Raw genomic sequence first — 10,544 nt, 5'->3', positions numbered from 1 at the left:
TTGTGCTAGGGAATACTAAATATTTCACCCATATTTTTCTACTACAAATAAGTAAGCAAAACTGAATGTTCATCAGGTATGAAATCAGAAAATTAATATGTAACTTTATATTTGATAGCAAATTGCAGCTAACATACTAGCATGATGGAAATCATTCAAAGATGTTTTCGAGTTTTCTTGAAAACAAACAAATTGAAAACAATGATCTGTTAGTAGAGAAACTCATAATGATTAAAAAATCTAGACAGAATAACACTGAAAATTTATTTTTTACATTGTCATCTTGACTTCTTCACATCAAATTTGGCCGCTGACAAAGAACAAAGTAGGAGAATTAAGATACTATACAAACAGAACCAACAGCATTATCACGGTAGATGGGATGAACCTATATTGAGCAAGTACTGCTCTAGTATTACAAAAAGAAGACTTCTTGCTAGATAAATGAAAAAGTTATTTCTCACTTATATAGACACCAATTTCTGTAAAAAAAGAAAGGTACAAATTTCCATTTAATTTATTTTTTGCACTTCTGAGATTTTATTTATTACAAAAAGTATGAAAAAAGTGATTACATAGTTTATAATATCACAACCTTTATAACACTGAGAAGATATAGTTAAGTATTTTTGAAGTGTTGTAACTAAAAATAGATTTAAGTTCACCTACTTATGTTTCTAGTTCCAAAATATTTTTTTTTAACTTATAGACTAATGTTTTAAGCATCTTCTTCAGTGGAGTTTCTGGTAGCACTATTATTAAAAGTGCTTGTCCTAAAAAGATTAGGAAATGGGTTACGTAAGTAATCAAATTAGTTCTGTTATGTTTATTTAATATGCTGTTTTTGAGATTTTAGTTTTATGAGTTATTTGTAAAATTTGTTTGTTATGGTTAATGTCTTTGTTAAACAGTATGCAAAGGGTTGAGTAAAGGTTATCTGAATCTATACATACATGAATAAATTCTTTTGATGTGAAAATTAACTATTTTTGGGTACTTAAATGGTGTGTTTGTAATAGAACTAATTATTTTATTACATTTAATTTACCTTATATATGCATTAAATGTTATAGAAGAACTTACATTTAAAATGATGTGTCATGTACCTCAGGTAATAAAAAATTTTAACACAAGAGAATAACTGAACAGAAAACTGACATGGTATCACATTTGAATTTGAATGGCAACATACCCAAAAGCATACAAAAAATATTTTTCTGTGGTTTTACATAGCAAAAATTAATATTTTTAAACCTACAAGAACCAAACATTAATTTACAATATAATTTTCTGTTAATGCTAGATGACCAATTGCAAATGGCTACTTGAGATTCATTTTATGGAATATCATTCGTTGTATTAAGCTCATAAAAATAAAATATAACAAGTCAGAGAAGAACCAATCAAGCCAGTAAACAGTAATTCTACAAAACAAATATAAACCTAGCTACAGATGTAATTCAGCTATATTATCTGCTTTCTAAGAACAATCCAATAATTTTTTATTTTTCAGAGCTTCCAATCATCCTTAAAACCTTCTGTCTTTATTTACATATCTGTGAAATAAGCCAGTGAATAGTGACCATGGAATTTGCAATAGAATAGCTATTAGCTTCACCCATCCAATGACTTCAAAGGCTTTTTAAATTAATAAACTTTTCTGTAAGTGTTATAGAGAAATTGTTATAAAGATAAAGACTGTTTCCTAAAATATTAAAAAACAAAATGGTTATAAGATATAACTGGTTAAAGATATTACTTAATATATGTGCTATTTTGATTTATGGGTTAACTATACTGAATAAGGTAGAGTTTAAGTTTTATTTATACTCTATAATTAATAATTATAGAAATGGGTAAAAAATTACATCCAGATGATTATTGGTGTCAGAAAGGCCATTGACAACAAAACATCCCTCCTAAGATAAAAAATTCTACAGAAAGGATATTATAAAAAATAAAACATCTACAATAATATTTCCACTGGTTTGTTGTACTTATGAATAATTTTAGTGAATTAATCATTTTTATTACACAAACAACAATGCAAGAAATAAAATTGCCATCTAATATTTTGTGACAACAAATATAAACTGCACCACTGATTGATTCACGCCTACACAAAATGATTAAAAACAAAAATAAAATAAATAAACAGTATTGTTTCATGTTATCGATTCAACAAAGAATATTAAGAGATTATACAAGTTAAATTTCTTAGATATAAACATATGTAATACCAATGGTACTAAATGAACTCAGTTGGATGTCTAATACACTGTTTGACTATATTGTAATTACGTTTCCCATTAAAAAAAAAAAAATCACCAATTTCAGCTGAAACCACTACTTGTTGCACTGTTAAACAATACAAGTATAGTTGAAAATGTTTTTATCTAAGTAAAAATTTATATTAGTTTTGTTTTCTTAATGTTATTAATTATTTTGAATATTTTAAAAATAATGTTGCAATATTTATAATTAATGGAAGTTTATTTTCATTAAGGTTTGGTATCTACGTAATCTTTAATTTGTAAGTCATGAACTTTGACCAGCTTTTTTTTTTTTAAAAAGTACCGTAGAATACAGCTGCATAATTCCATTATTAAACAGGCGTACATGGAAAGATGTGATTGGATATTTGGTGTGAAAGAAAAAAATCACTGTTCTAATGTAACCATTTTTTTATCAGTCCAATTACATAAAAAAGAATTAGAATTTTTTTTTGAAACTTATTTGGCGATAATTTGTTTAAATGACTGTATTTTACACAATTAAAATATGGAAATTTTACTGTAAAAGGCATCATATTGATTTAATCTACATAAACCAGAAAGTGGCTTTAATGTTCATTCTAAGACCCAAAAAGTATGGCTTGTAATTAATTTAGATATCTTTATCCATCTCTGACCAATTAATAATTAAGAGAGTGAAAGTTCAAAATTTACTACTTTCAGTGTTATTATCCTCCATGTTAAAAGAGTACTTAAAAAAGTGGCATATTTTGTTACTTCTATTAACATATTTGTGGTTACCCATATAACCAGTTATATTAAATAACCAATTTTTAAAAATCTACTTTAGGAAGCAGTTTCTAACATTATAATAATTTCATTGTAACTGATGGTTATAGAAATGTTTACTAATTTTTCAAGGCTTAAAATCAATGAAAAGGTGAATCTAATAACATGTGAGAATTAAATACTTGCAAAAGTCATTTGACATCTTCATGAATTATTATAAAAATGTTTTTAACAAACATATTATAAGAATGTAATATACTAAAGCATTTTTTTCATGGCAGATAACATCAGTGTTCATCAGGAAGCTAGTAGTAGTCAGTAATTTTGCATGTAGTTAATAAAATTCAGAATTCATGAAGAAAATCCACCACTCTGTGGTGGAATGGTAGCATCTTGGCCTTTCATCTGGAGGTCCAGATTTGAACCTAGGCAGGCATGGCATTTTCACAAGCTACAAAATTCAATTCTATATTCCAAATTCAAGCTTCATGCTTGTATGGTGATATCATCAAGCCCTCACAAAACAAAAAATTTGTATTAGAATTCCTACTGCCAGTTACTAAGTATGGATTTCTATCATATCCTGTAATTTTACTATGGTCCATCTTCCAATTACAGTTATTAAAAATCTTTGAAGGCACTAACGTTGATTATAAATCATTCTTAAGATCCTTCCTCTAATCATCACACGTACTATGGTGTTTATCTGAATTGCTGCTAATTTTTAGGTATGCATGAGATACAAAGATTCATAAAATCTTTTAGGAGACTAGTATTATCAGTTCACTGTTAAAACAGCATAACCCATTGGGCTGGTTTAGTGGTGAATAACTCATCATTGCAAATCAGCTGATTTCAAAGTCGAGAGTTCTAAGGTTCAAATCCTAGTAAAGGCAGTTAATTTTTATACAGATTGTGGTTACTGGTGTTCTTTGGTGGTTGGGTTTCAATTAATCATACATCTCAGGAATGATAGACCTGAGACTGTACAAGAATACATTTCATTTACACTCATATGTATCATCCTCTGAAGTTAATACCTTATGGTGGTTCCAGAGGCTAAATAGAAAAGAAAGTTAAAACAATATATTAAAATCTGAATTATTGAAGTCAAACTCTATATATGTAGTATAAGTTGTATCACATTATTTAACATATATTTCATCTACATGTTATAAGCTGTTAAATCAACTTGTATCAATCCTTTTCATTTAGCCATAAATAATATAAAATGTGGACTGTACCATTATCTTCAACAAGAAGGTTATAAAAGAAATAAAAATATAATAATACAAATGTGGATATATCTTAATAAAAAATAAATTTAGAACTAGCCAAAATAACAAGTATGGCATTGCATTTTAAATCAAGGAAATGTTAAAATTATTAAATAAGTTTTTCTCAACCAGTTATCCAGTTACTTTTTGGGCTGGATAACAAAACCATTTTAAACTAGACCCAATGTGTACTGGCAAATGTAATCACCTCTACCAGCTTGCCAGGCCTGACATAGCTGCAATAAAAGTGTAAATGTACCAGTAAAAATGTAGTCTGGAACAGACTCTGGTTGACCACTCCTGAGATGTATGGTTAACTGAAACCCACTACCAAAGAACAATGGTATTCATAATCTAGCATTCAAATCCATATAAAAGCAATGGCATTTACAAGGACTCAAATCTTAGAACTCTTGATTTTGAAAATCAGCTGATTTTGTAATGAAACTAATAATTAATTTAATGCTAGTTAAATTAATTTCACAAAGAATTCTATTATAACATTATCATAATACTGAACTGTTTACAGGATTTTCTGTTACAGAAACAATATTATTTTGAAGACGATATTTAAATGATACTAATTAAAAAAAAAAACAAAAACTAATTTAATGTATACATAAATGCGTGCTCAAACAATTGTCATTAACTGATATACACTTCAATATCTGTTTGATATGTAATTCAAATCTATTTTTTTATCTTTTAATTATATCTGTGCTCTGATAAAGGTTTTACCATCGTTTTCCTTGATCCATCCAACTGAATGCTAGAGTAGTTCTTTTTTTATCAACAAAAACAAGTATTAGCATATCAACTCATTATTGATGTAATCTACATGATTTAATATTGCATACAGAACAGAATAAAAGATTTATTTATTAATTTTGTTTTTGTCTTCAGTCATTTGACTGGTTTGATGCAGCTCCCCAAGATTCCCTATCTAGTGCTAGTTGTTTCATTTCGGTATATCCCCTACATCCTACATCCCTAACAATTTGTTTTACATATTCCAAATGTGGCCTGCCTACACAATTTTTTCCTTCTACCTGTCCTTCTAATATTAAAGCGACTATTCCAGGATGCCTTAATATGTGGCCTATAAGTCTGTCTCTTCGTTTAAATATATTTTTCCAAATGCTTCTTTGTTCCTCTATTTGCCACAAAACCTCTTCATTTGTCACTTTATCCACCCATCTGATTTTTAACATTCTCCTACAGCACCGCATTTCAAAAGCTTCCAATCTTTTCTTCTCAGATACTCCGATCATCCAAGTTTCACTTCCATATAAAGCGACACTTCAAACATATACTTTCAAAAATCTTTTACTGACATTTAAATTAATTTTTGATGTAAACAAATTATATTTCTGACTGAAGGCTCGTTTCGCCTGTGCTATTCGGCATTTTATATCGCTCCTGCTTCGTCCATCTTTAGTAATTCTACTTCCCAAATAACAAAATTCTTCTACCTCCATAATCTTTTATCCTCCTATTTTCACATTCAGTGGTCCATCTTTGTTATTTCTAATACATTTCATTACTTTTGTTTTGTATTTGTTTATTTTCATGCGATAGTTGTTGCGTATGACTTCATCTATGCCATTCATTGTTTCTTCTAAATCCTTTTTACTCTCGGCTAGAATTACTATATCATCAGCAAATCGTAGCATCTTTATCTTTTCACCTTGTACTGTTACTCCGAATCTAAATTGTTCTTTAACATCATTAACTGCTAGTTCCATGTAAAGGTTAAAAAGTAACGGGGATAGGGAACATCCTTGTCAGACTCCCTTTTTTATTACGGCTTCTTTCTTATGTTCTTCAATTACTGTTGCTGTTTGGTTCCTGTAAATGTTAGCAATTGTTCTTCTATCTCTGTATTTGAACCTAATTTTTTAAAAATGCTGAACATTTTATTCCAGTCTATGTTATCGAATGCCTTTTCTAGGTCTATAAATGCCAAGTATGTTGGTTTGTTTTTCTTTAATCTTCCTTCTACTATTAATCTGAGGCCTAAAATTAATTCCCTTGTCCCTATACTTTTCCTGAAACAAATTGGTCTTTTAACACTTCTTCCACTCTCCTCTCAATTCTTCTGTATAGAATTCTAGTTAAGATTTTTGATGCTTGACTAGTTAAACTAATTGTTCTGTATTCTTCACATTTATCTGCTCCTGCTTTCTTTGGTATCATGACTATAACACTTTTTTTGAGATCTGAAGGAACTAATTTATTTATTAATTTACTGAACGGAATTAATTTATTAATTTACTGCACAATAATTAATATGAAAAATTTAAGTGATTCTAATATTTTCATACTGCTAGACATTGCAGTTTAAAAATAAGAAATTGACAACAATTCTGCATTTGAAAATGGTTATTAAACAAGATATGTGCGCTGAATATATCTATAACCTTAAGAAAGAAAAAACCAGCTTCAGATCATAATATGGCAACTTGTTAATTTTCACATGAGTGTAGTATCGATGTATGGAAGCTTCTACTACAAAAAATAAAACATATAAATGATCTTATTTAACTGCTAAATCTGTGAAATTATTTATTTTTATTAAGGATAAATATTTACCTGTTGAAATAATTTTCTTTTTTCTTAAAGTACCCGTTTATTCCTAGTAAAAGTAATATGTACATTACTGTTGAATATTAAAAGATGTAAGCAAAAAGTATCCAATCTTACTTTTGTTGTTGCAGTAACCAGTTGCAGCATGGAAGGGAACCATCATGGAATGTGACCTTGACATACTGAATTTATATGATTGACTGCTTTGCTTTCCAGTTGCTGTTTAGCAGCTATGAAAGTAAAATATGTGAGAATTGCATGCCATATATTTGCTGCTGTTCAAAATGACTGAAGGCTTGAGCAAAGAATCTGCTCAATATACACATTAATCTTTGTGACATAGATACAATAAGGAAAATTCAAACAGATCTTGGCGATTAAGCTACAGGTGTTTCACAAATTAAAGAGACGTATCACACTTTCCAAGAAGGAAAAATGTCTGTAAAAGATGACAAAACACTCTGGCACAGCTTCCATCAGCAAACATTCTGAAAAAATCAAGATTGACAGGTGGTGGTGAACAATCATTGGATAACAATTAGAGAACTTGAACATGAAGTAGGAATTTCATTTGGCTTAATCCAATCAATACTATTTATGGAAGATCTCAGGATACGATTCGTAGCAGCAAAATTTGTCCCAAAACCTCTCATTCTTAAACAAAAGGAAAACTGACAGAATATGCTAATAGTGATCCTGATTTTATGAAAAAAATAATAACCAGAGATGAAACATGAGTCTATGACTATGAACCTGAGATAAAGGCAAATTCCTCTGCAAAACTCCAAGATCTATGATGCAAAATAGCCAGGCAATCATGAAGGAACGTGAAGGTAATGCTGATAGTCTTTTTTGATTATCAAGGCATGGTTCATCACAAGTATGCTCCTCAAGTATAAACTGTCAATAAAGGGCACTACATAATTACTCTTTGTTGGGTGAGATGCTGTTTGACGCAAGAGACCAACACTTTGGGAATATGAGGATTGGAAAATTCATCATGACAACGCAACAGCCCATCTATCTCAACGTACAAACAGATTCTTTACAAAACATCAGATTGAAGAAGCAGGCTCTTTACTTATCAGACATAACTCCCTGTGATTTCCTAAGATTTGAAATTCCGCTTAAAGAGATTTGAAGACAGAGAAGAGATTAAAAGAAATGTGACGAAAGGATTTATGGTGGTCACTAAAAATAACTTTAAAAAATGTCACCAAGGGAAACAATATTGAGATAAATGTTACATCAGAAGACAAGAACCTACCTTAAATGGGAAAAGTCATTGAACTAAATAGGATAGGTATTTTTGTTTTTATGAGACAAGGTCAGATACTTTTTGATCACACATCTTATATGACAACTTGTAATTTTGTGAGATGTTTGAAGTGAAGTAATTTAATATTTTATTCCCTCAATATTTATTTACTTTTCAACTTTTTTTTGACTTACTGGAGCAAAGCACAGAATTATAGGTGTTCAAAAAGTAATGATAGTTACAAGATTAAACTAAAAATAGTCATCATTTAACATTATTAGTTTGGTGTAAAATCATTATTAGTTAAAAGTTCATCTTAACATACCCAAATCACTATTAAAATAGAAACTGGTCAAGCATGAATTGTATTGAATACCAAAAGATTAAGGTGAGATTATTTAACAAAAATTTTTTGTTAAATAAAATAATAACAAAGTAAGCTATAATTAAAATCAATACATCGAAGGCCGTAAGAATTAACAATGAACAAGCACAAATAATTTGGATAAAAGAAGAAATCAAATACTTATATTCTAAAAAATGAATTAAATAGAGCATTATACAAGGCCCATTTGGAATCACTTAATAATATTCATCCATTCGTGATATACAACGTACTACAGGACGTCAATGCAAATATTAATGCCGCCGTAGAACTTATTCGCAATAAAAAAAATAATAAGATTGTTAATTTTAAAAGTAAACAATAGCTGGTTGATAAGGTTAATTGGCAACATATATTTTATAAAAAAATTTCTAATTTAATGGCTATAAAATTGAGCGATAAAGAATTGGAACTTTTTAATAAAGGTTTAATTAAATTACAACTTCCCTAACAAAAGAGGAATAAAGAATTTTAAAGAAATAGTAAACAAGGAAACAGTTATAAAGTCACTACCTGAACTAGATTACAATAATATATGGGTTTTAATTAATGACAAACTTAATAAGTACTTAAAAAACTTAGTTAATATTATTGATAAGATTAGAAAAAAAAAAAATAACAAATGGACAAAAGAAATGAAAATCTTAAAGCATTTTAAAGATAAAATCAATGAAAACAATGCTATCTTAAACAAACCCGACGAAGGTAATACCCTAGTTATAATTAGTATGGGTGAATACAAAACAAAGGTTAACAAGTTTAAAATTGATAATAATATTAAAATGTTACATAAAGATCCCACTAATGAATGTGTTAAAAGCCCTGAATAAAGCCATCAACACTTGCTCTCACCTATTAGCAATATCACAAGACACATATTAAAGTCTATAAACACTCAAGCATCCTGGTTTATAGGTCTTCCAAAGAGCCATAAAAAAGAACCTATTAGACCTCTAATAAATTTCATGAAGGCTCCAGGATACTGAACAGCTAAATTCCCGCACAGCCATTATAAAAAATAGCATCAATCTCAAACATAAATGTAGTAAAAAGAATCTTAGTGATTTTATCAACATAATAAAAGACATTAAATTGCAGCCCACCTACAAGAATGCAACTTTCAACATAGTTGACCTTTATACAAACGTCCGACACACCCAGCAGAATTGACTTGCCAAGATTAAAATAGTGGGTTCTGACACCATTAATCAATTAATATAGTTACTAAAGGTTTTACTCAGTCAGAAGTATTTTACATTTGTTAATCTTTGTATCCACGTAGAAGACTAACAATGAAATCATCACTGTTAAGATTATTAGGGGATATTTATTTAAATGAATATGAAAATAAACACCTGTTATCTAAAGAAAATAAATCGTACAAGAACAAAATAAGTTATTCTCATTACATGATGATACTTTTATCATATTTAATGGGACCATTCAGAAAATAGAAAATTTAAAAAACTACATGAATGCTATTAATAATCAAATACATCAATTCATCCATGAAATGCAGTCAGACAGGATGTTAAATTTTCTAGATCTCACACTGATTAGATTGGATGAATTACAATGCAGAAAGTCCACACAGATGCTATGATCCACAACGATTTCCACCACTCATTCTCTCAGAAATGGCAGCATAAATTAGCTTTATTCGTAGATTTGCAACAATTCCATTAAATGATATTGATTACTGAAATAAGCTGGATACAATTAATTATATAAAAATAGGTAACGGTTGAATAGTTGAATTGTAGAAAAGATTCTCAGTAAACATCTGAAAAACTAGACAAAATTGCCAAAAGTGAAAATTAAACAAACATTCAGATCAACAGAATATGGCAACATTCCACCAGCATCCAACCAGTGCATTTAAGAAATTAAATATAAGAATCTCTTGTACCAATAACAATGTAAAGAAAATGCTGAAACCTAAAAACACACCACCTATAGAGTTAAAATCAGGGCTTTACAAGATTAAATGTTAATGATTACAAATATTTTTTATA

The 10,544-nt window shown here is 29.0% G+C and overlaps 1 protein-coding gene across 1 annotated transcript in view; it reads right to left on the bottom strand.

Annotated features, from left to right (window-relative positions):
- Positions 1-228: 228 nt before the first annotated feature.
- sgl (UDP-glucose 6-dehydrogenase sgl) overlaps positions 229-10,544 on the bottom strand; it is a 57,178-nt gene continuing 46,862 nt past the window's right edge. Inside the window, exon 11 of the mRNA XM_075372552.1 lies at positions 229-482. The gene's annotated coding sequence lies outside the window, so the exon portion shown is untranslated. The remainder of the gene's footprint in view (positions 483-10,544) is intronic.

This window comes from Lycorma delicatula, chromosome 8 (assembly GCF_047948215.1).
Source record: "Lycorma delicatula isolate Av1 chromosome 8, ASM4794821v1, whole genome shotgun sequence".
NCBI classification, from domain to species: Eukaryota; Metazoa; Arthropoda; class Insecta; order Hemiptera; family Fulgoridae; genus Lycorma; species Lycorma delicatula.
This window is presented reverse-complemented; position numbering and strand designations above follow the sequence as displayed.